This window comes from Ambystoma mexicanum, chromosome 9 (assembly GCF_040938575.1).
Source record: "Ambystoma mexicanum isolate Mex_15411 chromosome 9, UKY_AmexF1_1, whole genome shotgun sequence".
NCBI classification, from domain to species: domain Eukaryota; kingdom Metazoa; phylum Chordata; class Amphibia; order Caudata; family Ambystomatidae; genus Ambystoma; species Ambystoma mexicanum.
This window is the reverse complement of record NC_090931.1, coordinates 515,531,094-515,544,630: the sequence shown is the minus strand read 5'-3', so window position 1 is coordinate 515,544,630 and position 13,537 is coordinate 515,531,094. Positions and strand designations below refer to the sequence as shown.

General features: G+C 44.5%; 1 long non-coding RNA gene across 1 annotated transcript in view; it reads left to right on the top strand.

The window, feature by feature from the left end:
- Positions 1-3,440: 3,440 nt before the first annotated feature.
- Positions 3,441-13,537, top strand: part of LOC138488229 (uncharacterized) — a 307,474-nt gene continuing 297,377 nt past the window's right edge. The window contains exon 1 of the long non-coding RNA XR_011274614.1: positions 3,441-3,674. This is a non-coding gene — a long non-coding RNA (uncharacterized lncRNA). The remainder of the gene's footprint in view (positions 3,675-13,537) is intronic.

The window sequence follows — 13,537 nt, the reverse complement described above, 5'->3', positions numbered from 1 at the left end:
GCTCCCTTAGCATGGTCCTGTTATAAGTTGGCCAGGAAAGAGCAAGCGCTCAATGGATCTGTGAAGGAGTGTGTGGAGCGATCCACCACAATCTTGAGTGTTACTTTATGGTGTACCCTGCAAGTGAGGTGCTTTTCTCTGGCCAAACGTTTTGAGTCCGCAAACAACTTCCTCTGGGCAATAACTTCCCTGCTGTAGTCATTAAACAGCATCATTTTACAATTGTCACCCCACTTCAGCCCACCAAACTCCATGGCTCTCCATCAACATTTCTTTTACAGGGAACCTCGGAAGCTTCACCAGGAAGGCACAGGGCGGGGTGACCAACAGCACGCTTGGGGACAAGTGTACGGTGAGCCCTCTGAATCTCCAGAAACTTCCCCGGTGGCAGATCCAGCAGTTATGGCAGAACTTTTTGCAGAAAATCCATTGGGTGACTATTTTCAATACCCTCTGGAAAGCCAGTAATCCTGATATTGGAGTGCCTTGAGTAGTTATCCTGCTCAGAAATGCTTTTAGGGGCAGCATCATGGACAAATGTGGCACGTTATCTTCCAGGGTTCTCAGCTGATCTTCCGAGCCAAAGACCCTGTATTCCAGCTCATCAGTTCGCTTTTTCACCTTAGCCTGGTCCGCCTTCATTTCCTAAACAGTCTTGTTTAACCATCCCAATGGAGAGTACAACCTCATCCATTATATCAGTCAGATAATCTTCAGCAGACTGGCTGAACGGACACCGTCCTGGAAACAACTAGAATCTGGCAATGTATTATATCATGGCTTTTCGTCTATGGACCTTGTAATGATTGTGTGAGAAAAGCGACCTAGAATAGCATGGCGTCGATGCGCAGCCATTTTTTAACACATCTTCGATCACAGTAATAAAGTCTGCATTTCTGCGTGCCTCACAGAATGAGCAAGTAGCAACGAAAATAGAGCAAGGTCACATAAATATTATTCCATTGGACTTAACGCAGAGAATAGTTATTGTATTGTCCATTGAAGGACGCATTCAGAAAGGGAGTCGGAGCACACAGTAGGTGCATCATAAGGGGTCTCGGAATGAATGCGAGAGAGGGAGGGGCGCTTGGTTTTTCCAATTTTAACTGGATTTTTCCATCCTCTTCCCTTGGACTTGTGATCTGCTTTTCGGCCTAGAGCAGAACACAATTGAGAAGGGCTGGGAAATGCCCCCATAAAGGAGAGAGCATTGTATGGAGAAAGTTAGTTGGAATCTGGACCTCCGGGTGATGCAGTCTCGCTGAAAGGGAGGACGCTCCACTTCAGACCCCGTTGGACGCAGTGATCTCTTTGCCTCCCTGCTGAGGGACTGAGCAGTGTTGGTGGTGGTCAAGATGAAGTTTTCTTCTGCCTCATGTTTTACGGTGATGGAACCTATATTCAAATTCTTATATATCTTAAATGTATGTTTATTGGTATCTATACAAGGCAGTTGTTTTATAATCTTATAATCTTATGATGTGTTTTTTTTTTTCTGCTAGTCTGAGTCCAATTACTTGTTTTTGCTGAGGGGGCCGGGGAGACACAAGTATTAGTACTTTCCCCACAGGGCCAAATGGATGCAAAACAGACCTAAAGCCCCAAATCGAACTATACTGTGGCTGACTGCCACATCAGTCGGGTAGCAGGGAGGAACGCCACCCTGTCTGAATGGAGGGAGATTGCACAACAAATGGTTTCTGAGTCATTGCCAATTGTGATACTGCCTGCACACTCTCACCCACTTCCCCCATTATTCAGATTCTTCTCACATCATAAATATGGAATCCTTAGAACACGAGAGCCACAGTGTTTGTCCCTTTACGTAAAATAGAATTTGGGGTATTAGTCCAAGTTTGTTGCTTTGGAAAAGAACAGCAGCACAGTTCAGTTAATCCACTGCCTTCCGGATGAGGAAGTCAAAATGGTTTATCCGGCTCAAAGTCCCTCCTCCCATCACGTGCGAGGTTTGGCTCTATGTAGTCAACCTGCGTGGTGATAAAAACAGCATTTCCATTTGGCCACTGCATTACATATTTCTGAGGTTCCCCACCAGGAACCATCATCAGTACAAAATGCTAATTTTCATGTGGAAGACTTCGACGTGTATCTTCACAAAGATGACTGTCATTAAGGAAGGAGTCCACCGCTACCACATAACGACATTAGTTTAGTCTGAGCAGCTACATATCACCAAGCATCAGTGCACCTGCAGTCCCTCCTGAACTCAACTTTCTCTGGGGCCTTCAATCGGCCATTTGACTGCTCATCACAAATTGGACTTTGTGGCATTAGTGGACTTACATCCAAGTAATAAGGTAGGCATACAGACATTGTATAGCATTGTTTAGCAACAATAGATATGTGGACATGTGTGCACCCTGCCCCTTTCCCTTATGTGGAAATTGAAGGGTGGCCTGTTTTCTACAGGATATTTCGACCCTTTTACATTGAGAACCTTCATTTAGACTGATTTCTCTACTGCCCCTCTTTTATATCAATTTGAAGCATTTTTGGCATAGTTTAGTACTGCCCTCTCTACAAACAGGATTTACAGTACTGCTTGTAACTGCACATCATCAGAATCCAGGTGACTCATGCAACAGTAGGAAACTGTTTACTTTCAACAATAGTTTTATAGCTTGTTGGGTATAGATTCACTTTCAACTCGCCTACCTACTGTGAAGTGAAAAGTTGCAAAAATAAGTTTCACTGATAATGCACCAACACAAATTACGCAACAGATTATCAGAAGATGGCGTTTGTCTGGGTGGCTAACTTGTGGGTTGGGCCTTAAAGTATAATGTGGCACAAGTGTGTACTTTGCGAGTTAAAATTCTGCAAGGCTAACTGCACTCCAACCTCCCATGGTTAATAATTTAAGGATCATATCATTTGGTAACAGCTTTTACAATAGTGTTTCAAATTGGGATGAACCAACAGAAAGCAGGATGTGAAAATATGCTCTAGACTGCCAGTGTACACTATGCCAGCTATTTAAGACCAGGATATAATTTAACATGCAGCAAGTGCCTTGGACAGCTGGTATAGACCTCGCTGTCTGTATTGAAGATCATTAGTATCATCTGGAGACATTTCAGTCATGTTTACTTGGCAGAGCTGAGCAATGTGTAGGTGATGCCCTGTATTCGGATGGATGGGGCATGGAATTTAACACTCCCTATGCAAAAAAAAACTGTGTGAACTTGTTCAGCTTTTTTTAACTGATCTGTGATTCTAATGAGATGGCCACAAAGGAAAGAGTAGCTCCATCTGCTCAGACAGAGCCACAGGTCCAAAGAGCGGCAGCTGCAGAGACCCTCAAAGAGGAAATCAAAAGCTGTGCTGTGAGATGAAGGCTAAGAAAAAAGACAAAATTAGCCTTCTGTTGGATATCTGAAAAAATGTATTTCTTTATTTGAACCTTGGTGTAGTGAAAGCTTCGGTGTCATAGGTTTGTAGCTGTATTGTGCCATAGTCTGATCTGAAAGAGGACACCCTGTTTTTTGTTTCCAAGGTTGGTCATGATAACTGGGTACGAGGCATAATGTTCCATCCCGGTGGAAAATTCATTATGAGCTGTGCCGACGACAAGACTCTTCGTGTTTGGGACTACAAGAACAAGCGATGCATGAAGACTCTTAATGCGCATGAACACTTTGTTACATCTTTGGGTATGTATTCCATATGACTTCTTTCTACAAAATGTTGGAAAATAGTTTTAATATTCTTTTAAAATGAAATTTTTTTTAATGCTATTTTTCATGGAGTAGAATTTGAGGTGATCTAGAGAATTGTATGTTTCTCTGTCACAGAATGTCCAGAACATTTGACGCCCTTTTCTTGGTGTTCCATTCAGAAAAATGTCTCTGAGCTGCATAGAAACATAGAAAGGGGTTTTATAGTGCTGGTACATTCAGCCTTGCTTACAGATAGTTGAGAAATCTGTACATCCGTTGTAGAAAACTGGTCATTTCTTTCAGCACGTAAGCAGAGGTTTGAAAGTGCTGTCGCCGCTACACACGTAACTCAATCCCTTCTCTCACTTTGGAGCAATAGGTTGTATTTGCGGAACAGTAATTTACTTTTGACATGTCAATTTTAAAGTTCTTCAAGCTTTGTATTGTGTATGTGGAGGCTGTTTTCCCTCGGACTTTATTTTTGCCTCAGTGGTTCGGATGTTGCTTTCCTAAACAGTGATGGTGCCTCAGACTCCTCATTGGCAGCTTGTCCCTTTTTGATGTAGTCCCTCAGCAATGGGTTTCACTTTTACAAAGAGCCTTTTGACCCCAGTGCGCTGCTGGTTTTCAAGGAGTTTGTGGTGAGCAAGCCAAATGCGAGTAAACCTCTGGTCTATTTCGTTGGCTCCTGTTGACTCGTTCCTACCAGGCATATCACCATGGTCTGTTATGGCAGCTGCCACTGTGCACTGCTCCTAGGTGCTTTCTTTGCCTTACAGTCGCTGCTACCGTGCAATGCCAGCTAGAGTTCAATCTTTCGGAGGCCTGGTCCCAGGATACCAGGGATTCCAAAGAGTCCTGCAACAGTTATTTGTCCAGGTTAGCCTCTGACTGGACTCAAGCCTCCACCAATATTCATGTTGTTGCTTTTTCTATTGATCCTTCTACCAAGTCAATACACTTTCATTATCCAGGTTGGAGCCTATGGCCCAAGTGGTCTCTTCCTCTTGTTGCTTCAGTCTCATTCAGAAAGTGGCTTCAGAAAACCTTTGAAAACCCCCTTCCTATTAGTTTGACTCTCGCAGTGAGGGAGGCAATAATACACACTTGGACCCAAAATCAGACTATGATTGGCTCTTTACCGTCCTTTTATTCACTTTCACATAGGTATACAGCTAAATAGTTGAATAAATGCAATTGGTTATGCATAAACATATGCAAGAATGATTATACAAATGTCTACATCACTGTTAGTTCAGTTGCAGAAGAAAACGTCATCTCAGCCACGACAACACTACCCAGTCACAAGGCAATTAGGCAGAGAGATCACACATGCTAACGGGGTCTGGAGCGGAGCGTCCTCCCTCTCAGCGAGACTTCATCACCAAGGGTACCAACTCTCCCTACCATCAGGATACCGCTCTTCTTATGGTGGGAAAACCCGTCTTTGCCCTGCCCCCCACACCTTTTTCCTTAGGTTGCCATCCGTCCATGGCCAAAGGACAGACACCAAGCATAGGAAGCAAAGAGCGGAAAAATCCAGTCAGTAGTGGAAAAACCCAGTTTGTTTCTGGTGCGCTCGTTCCCAGCACCCCTTACCAATGCACCTGCACATTTCCAACTCCCTTCTTGGCTCGACCTTGAGCGAACTATCCAACAACTATCCTTCATAGTGAGCTCATCTGTTTCATAATATGTTGCAACCTTTGCAGAATTCATGTCTGCCTTCTAACTGAGCTCACAGAAAAGTAGACTTTCACTGCGGTTTGGAAGTGAATGTCCAAAATGGGCATGCACCATGTTTTAGCTCATTTTCGCACACGCATTACACTCCACCCTTTGGACAATCAACTGCCATATCCCAATGAACAAAAAGATTTTTTTTGAAACAGACGAAAAATACCCATCAAAATCGGAATGCAACAACAACAAACGAAACAATAAGCACAGCAAAAACCCCAACTAAAATATAACGCAATGCCCCTGGAATCCACGAAAACACCTAATCCCGCCAGCTCCCACCCTGATCTTGAGTGACTTGGGAAATTAAGTTGTTTAAATAGCCAATGTGCTGCTCCATAGAACGGGAACGATCATCCAAATCAAAACACATCCCTTGAACAGCACTGCAACCCAAATTGTGCTTTAAAAACAAATAGATAGCATTCCTGTTTTGCAAAATAGCTTTTCTAAAATGTCTGTTGGCTAACAGCAGCACAGTCAAAGCTTGAGAGGTTTCATTAAGTCCTTTCACTACCACACAAGCCACCTTAATCAAGGATTTATAGCCCGCAGCAGCTAAACCAGAATCTCCAACAAGGAAATTGCAAGTGCTAACACTTCAGCTTCAGACAACAAACGCACATTAGAATCACCAGTCGGGGGACAGGCCAATATGATGAACGGCACGCGGAGAGCAACGAATAGCAGACTGCAAAGGAAACATCAAGCTAAGGCGTGGTCAAGGCACAAGGGCCACCATAAATGTTAGCGGGAATATAGGAGTAGGTAATGTTACTGCAGGAAAATGGCCAACCTGTAGGAAGCTTAACAGGGCGTATATGACTGGCCACTAAAACAGTCAAATTAAAGAACATGTCATTAGACAAATCAGTACAAACTGACATAGATGGAGGACATACACGCTTTTTAAAGCCAGTACTGTTTCGAGCATTAGTCCAGTCCAATTGTTGACATTTGCCAATGTGCTGCGGATCACAACTCATTAGGTAACAAACATCAGCAGGAGCAATATTGTAGGTGACAAACGGGTCATAGTTCTCAATTTGTGATCATTGTCTGCGCAAAATCTGAAGTACTCATAAACAGAAAAAGAGCCTCTGACATCCGAATCCTCCACGAGAGAATCATTATGCAGTACTCTGAAAACGTGCCGCAACACAGGGGCCGACGTAGGCACAGCCACGAGGCACTTCGAAATCAAATGTGCGGTATCATGAACCTCAGCCAAGCAGAAGTGGGAGATGTTGAGCACACAGGCCCGTACAGTCTCAGGTTGCTACGCAATTGCAGCATAGCCATGCCACACCAAAGACATGGGAGTTGTGGAAGGGGGGCAAAACATCACACCCATGTCCACAATGTTACCGCTAGGAGCCACAATACCACGCAGTGGAACTGGCAGCAGGCAGCGTGGTAACATCAAAGCTGCCAGTCGTCATCCAGACCATTTAAATTCAGCTGCAACATGGAGTCACTTGCCACAGTTTCTCGCATGTCCCCTGACCCTCCCAAATGGACTCCGCGCGAAAACCACACACAGGGTCTGGAAAAGAACATTTCAAGAAAAAAATAAGATCAGTGAAGAACATCACTCACGTAAATAACATGTCAGCGGAAACATGCCTCAATTTTCTCTTCCCTGGTTCCATTACAAGAACAACTTGGTCCTCCCTGCTGCAACTACATCTTCCGGAACCAGTGGACCACTAGGTTTCTCCACCCAAACTTTCGCTCACGGAACCATTCTGTCTGATTAGCCAAAATCCTTATCCCCACGTATCCTTATCTCCCTTCTTTACCATAGACAACTTTACAGGTACAATAATTAACTGTGCCACCCTATCGCCCTTATGGATAGGTAGGTAGCATGTTCTCCCCACTATTGATTAGGATCACTTTTATTTCTCCTTGATACTTAGCTTCAACCATCCCTCCCAATACCTGGATTCCTCCAGATGCTAATCCAGATCTATGAGCAATTAATCCTATATGTTCTGATGGGGAATTTGCACTCCAATTCCCGTGTCGATAACACTGATTCCTCTGAGTTCCAGTCTAATGTCTTCCCTCGCATGTAAATCCACCCCTGCAGACTCTGGCGTGGCTCGATAAGGAGCTAGAGCCCCAAGTGACATTTCCCAGTACATCAATGTCTCAAATGCGCAGTTTGGCTTAATTTGTAAGGCTGGCGTTAAGATACGCATTAATGGAGTCTCCCCATTGGCAATTGGTCTGTTACTCAATACTTGCACCGCATCCAAAACACGCTCACGCCACCCTTTCAGATTACCTTCACCAGTTTTCTGCAACTGTTCTTTCAACAAATCATTAATTCTCTCAATCCCGAAGCCTCCAGGTGATGCGGGACGTGGAAGATCCATTCAGCACCCTTTTCCTGACAAGTCTTGAATCAGTTTTCCTTTAAAATGTGACCCATTGTCACTTTTAATCTATAAAGGTATTCCATAATACACTGCCACTTGAGCGAACAATTTAATAGTATTCAATTGCGTAGCTCTCTTGCACGGCAACTCCATCAAATATCCAGAATGTGTCCACAATCGTACACACCTACTTGACATCCTGTGCTAATTGGCATTGGACAGATATAATCGATCTTCCAAAGTTGTCCATGTAAAGTACCTCATTTTAGTGTACCATGTATGACATGTGGAATAGATCTGTTTCTGATGCTGATACACTGAACATTGCAAAATTGTTTTCACCACTTCTAAAGGAATGCTGATTCCTGTCTTGTGCCCACATGATAGCCTTTTCTCCAGGATGCCCACTTTTCTGGTGTGCCCACTTAGCAATCCCTTCCAGATCATTTTCCTCAGACCTTGCATGCATAGCTGAAATTTTGGCATGTTCCTCTGCAACAGAATTCAACCAACATTCGAATGAGTCCATTGCACAGTGTGCATCTACATGATATACAGTTATGGTGCTATGCATTAACATGTCGGCGATATCTTGCCACAGTTCCTTTCCCCATAATTCTTTTGCATGAATCTTCCATCTATTCTTCTGCCATGTTGGCAGCCAAACAGCAAGTTAATTCGCAACGGACCATGAGCCAGTATATATATAACAGCCAGGTGCTTCTTGTTTTAATGCTTGGTAAACTGCATATAATTCTGCAAATTGACTACTCTTCCCTTTTCCTGATGTCTATATTTTCTTTATTTTGGGATTGCACGCCACGGCCTTCTGTGTCGCTCAGTCCCCACATATTTGGCTGAATCATCGGTGAACCATGCATGTTTAGTTTGTTCACTCGTCAACTCTCCATACGGGACTCCCCATTTTACAGGAGATTCACAGACTTCGGCCCCCTCCAAAGGTTCCAAATCAACCAACGGAACACCAGCCACTTGCCCATGTAACCTTGCTATCGAACCCTTTTCCCGTTTTGGCACGATCTTGATTGTACCACTTCCATTTAACAATGCTAGCCTCTTGAGCATGTCCTATTTGATGTGTTTTATTCAATGTGTTTTAGGAGGGCTCAGTACCCATTGCATAATCGCAATTTCCTGTCGGATCAATACATCGTGACCCACTGTCATTTGCTCTGTATCCACAAGAGCCCAATAGCATGCCAACAACTGCTTTTCAAAGGGAGTACATCGGTCACCAGCTTCGGGTAATTTACGACTCAAAAACCCCAAAGGAACGCGCTTTCGGTCCCGTTTCTGCTACAAACTCCAATTGGCATAGTTTTCCTGTACAGACGCTTTTAATTCCACTTCCCCTGCACTCAATGGCCATACATCAAGCACTCTCTGTATAGTATCTTTTACTGAAATGCTTTCTCTTGCTCCCCTTCCCACTCGAAGCGATTTCTTTTGGGTCACTTTGTAGAGGGGCACAAGAATCTGCTGCAAATGTGGTGTATGCGGTCTTCAAAACCCAAACAACCCATGAACTGTTTAGCTTGTTTCTTCTTCATAGATGTAGAAAACTCAGAGATTTTGTTTATACTTTGGCATCATTTCCCGTTGCCATTGTGCCACTGGATTCCCAGGAAAATCACGGTCTCCACTGGACCCTGGGTTTTTGTCTCAATAATTTCCCGTCCTTCCTTTCTCAAGCCCTCAATAACAAGGCGTAGGTGCGTCCGCACACTCTGCTGATCCTTTCCCTGTTTTAAAATGTCATTGTTATAGTCCGAAATCTGCTCATCAGGTTAGCACAGAATTCTATCCAAATGTTCTGCCACCAGCCGGTGACAGATTATTGGACTATGCATGTGTCCCATTGGCAAACGTTGAAACGTATACTGCCTCCCATTCCAAGAAAACGCAAACTGCTCTTGACATTCTTCTGCAATCGGTACGGTGAAAAATGCATTTGCAAAATCTATCACTGTGTACCCAGTTCCTTCCAACTTCTGCACTTTTTCAATCAAGTTAACAGCATCTGGAACTGCAGGTATTAATGAAGAAGTGTACTTATTCAACTCTCGATAATCCACAATCATCCTATAGCTTCCGTCCGGCTTCTTGACCAGCCAGACCGGATTGTTCCAACCGTGGTTACAGGTCGTACCACACCTGCTTCAACATACCCCTTAATGGTGCCTGGAATCTCCTTCTGCCCCCAATGAATATATGGTTTCATAGATACCGGTTTTGTGGCTAAGGGAACCTGCAAATGGGCATTTTCAATTTTGCAAAATCACGGAGGTACACGTCAATGCTCTCACCCCGAACTGATAGGTTAGGTTTTACCTCCCAATCCTAATGTCAAACCCTCCAGAACATCAAAGCCAATAATGTATTCAAGTATGGGAACAAGCAACACTTGGTATGTATTCATTTTCAGATTACCAATTTTCAGATGAGCTCTGGTTTGGACTGCGGGGGTCTCTTTCCCTCCCAATCCAGTAATGGTGAAATGCCTGCCATTAAATCTTAGCGGATTCCCATGAATCAATGAGGCCCTGCCCCGGTATCAATCAAGGCGCAAACCTTTGGGGTATTTCCCGATTGCCAGAATAACTTCACATTCGCATGGGGCCGTCTGTCTACCATAATTCGGGCAGCCGCTACCGGGATTTGACCACAATCCTATTCTTATTCTGAATGCGCGTATTTGGACTCTGTCTCCAACATCGCGCTCACAACTTTCCGTAAATCAGCATAGGTCAGCTGGTATGGTGGTCATCCGCATTCTCAGGCGGCACAGAAGGGACCTGCCTTTTCACTTGTTTGTACTGCTCTTTTCCTTCGAGCCCTCTTTTTATATAGCTGATACATTTCTCGGGTTTCGATTTCATCAATATCTTCTCGTGGCACTCCATTTTCTAGTAGTGCCAAAAACATATATTTCCACAACACACGAGAATCTCGACTATCAAACCTATTTCCAGGGGTTTGTGCTATCACTGTGATCTCTCTCTCTGTCTCTCTGTCTCTCTCTCTCTGTCTCTCTCTCTGTCTCTCTCTCTGTCTCTCTCTCTCTCTGTCTCTCTCTCTGTCTCTCTCTCTCCTGTCTTGTCCCATTCTCCTAGATCTGCCAACTGTCTGATAGCATCCACCACCTCATCTGGTATTTTACCAGTCATCTCCACCAGCAGTCTCATAATGACATTTTTGTATGCAGGAGGAGCAGTTCGAATGATTGTATTTCGGGCTGAGACTGATAACGCTACTAACCCCATATGTTCGGGATCCTCAACATGGATGGCTTCTTTCATGGCATGCTCCCTAAGCCTCTGAATTGCCTCTCTCAATGTGTACCATTTCTTCTCCTCGCTAGGCCAGTCCGATGTAATTGGATACTTGAAATTACACCCTTGAGCAGTTAACTGTAAACACTTGCGGTTCTCTCCCGTCATTGAGGTGTCCCTGCCTGCAATACCTCCTGAATGTGTTTCCTGTGACAATTGCAGAAATCTTGAGGCATCCGTCGCGTCCTCAAAAAGACCCGCTGCACCTCCATCGAATAATTTGACCATGAAGGTTAACATAGGCTCACCAGCCCTCTGTTTCAATCGATTCTTTATTTCCCAACTTTCGGTCAAGTGGCACAGCGAGTAGAGCGCTCGCTTTGACACCCGTGCAGAGCCTGTTAACGCAGGTTCGAATCTCGGCGGGGCCAAACTCAGCCTTTCATCCTTCCGAGGTCGATAAATGAGCACCACACACCGTGGGTAATAATAAGCAGCGCTCGGATACCTGAGGGTTTGTAGCGCTATATAAAAAAAAGCCTAAAAAAAAGCCTAAGCCTAATCCTCCAAGGTTGTCAAATCCACTATACAACCTCCAGGATTATTCGGATTTGGCCCAGCTCGCCTACGCATCACTGGTTTAACATGCAACTCTTTCCGGCCAGGTTCTGGTTTGGACAGCACTTCCCTCTCTGACCAACTCTCTGAACTGATACTGTCGAGCACATCTCCCTCCCATTGGTCAGGGTCCCAATCAACCCCTGCAGAGGCAATCACTGTTGCTACCTGGTGGGTTTTTACCCTCCCTCTTCTCTTTCGATATTTGTATTGGGCGACGCTTACAGTAGCTCACTCGGCTACTGCTTGATATTGATCTGCCTTATACGCATTAACGCAATATGTTTCTCGGCAGCCAGCTCCTTTTCCAGTCTTAGGACACTCGCCCGCAATTCCACATTCTGTTAATACATCCTTCTGAATGCATGCAATAAAATCCACCCTTGTCTACTTAAAGTGGAACACTCCTTTTCCACAGGTAGCTGTTGCAGGCACCCCGCCACCTCGGCCGGACTCTTCTCTCCTAAACTCATATCCCAGGTCTCACTCAAACCTGCGCCACTCGCCCAAGTCTGCCAATTTGTCATATGGACTTTGTCCACCCATGGATCATCACTTCAGGACAGTCTCCGCTTGCGGAGCTTCCTTTTTTCCTAAATGGGGAACTCCTGGTGTCAATGAATGTTTCACGTCCCTATCGTCCATACCTTAAACCACACCCACCTTCTTCCTAAACACTAAAAGGAAATTGATTTTCTGAGTCCAAGCTCCAAATTTGTTGAGTTCTTTGGCATCAATATCAGCAGAAAGACCCTGCTCACAGTGCCATTATGTTTTGCTTTTCTGTCGCGTGTACTGACCCTAGAACCACTTGATTACACAGACCAAAAGTTCTTGGACTCAGGGAGACAATAATACACACTTGGACTCAGACTATGATTGGCTCTTTAAGGGCCTTTTATTCACATAGGTATACAGCTAAATAGTGGAATGAATGCAATTGGTTATACATGAACACGCACAAGCAAGAATGATTATACAAATGTCTACATCACTGTTAGTGCAGTTGCAGAAGAAAACTTCATCTCGGCTAAGACAACACTACCCAGTCCCAAGGCAGGAGGGCAGAGAGGTAGGCAACCGTCCCCGGCCCAACCCTTGCAGAATTCATGCCTGCCTTCTAACTGAGCTCACAGAAACGTAGACTTTAATTGCAGTTTGGAAGTTAATGTCCAAAATGGCTGCGCACCAGCGCCATGTTTTAGCTGATTTTCGCACATGCATTACATGCCCCTAAGCCCCCTCTCCCCTCGGGTGGAGTTGCAGATGACCTACCTGTCACCAGTGCTGTCAGTCACATCCCTCCAATGTGCATTAGGCTTTTGTGTCCAGTGATGTTGGGCAAACAGACCATCTAACCAAGTGTGGTCAAAACTGTATAGTTGTCAGCCAATCTACTCCCTCTCTGCACAATTGCCACTGAAGCATTATGTGCAGCTGACATCGCCAAAGACCCAGATATCTGAGTTGAATGTGTACACACTTGTTAGGTCCCTGCACACTGTGCACTATATATATACTACACAAATCTCGGGAGGCAATGTTTGGAAGGATTCAAGACTTGAATGACTATTTCAGACAGGACGGTGGGCTCCTCTGTGAACTTATCCAGGTTGTGGGCTGCTGTAAATGTCCTTCAAGTTAGTGAGCGTTATACAGATTTTGATTGCTTTATATGGGCCTGGCTATTGCCTGCTGTCAATAATAAGGGCTATGGCTGCCAAAAACCAATATGACTCTGTGAAGGATGCCTGCAATTCAAAGTTTGAAACCACATCTAAGAATGCTCATGAAGAAAGCTGCTAGAGTTTATTGTGGC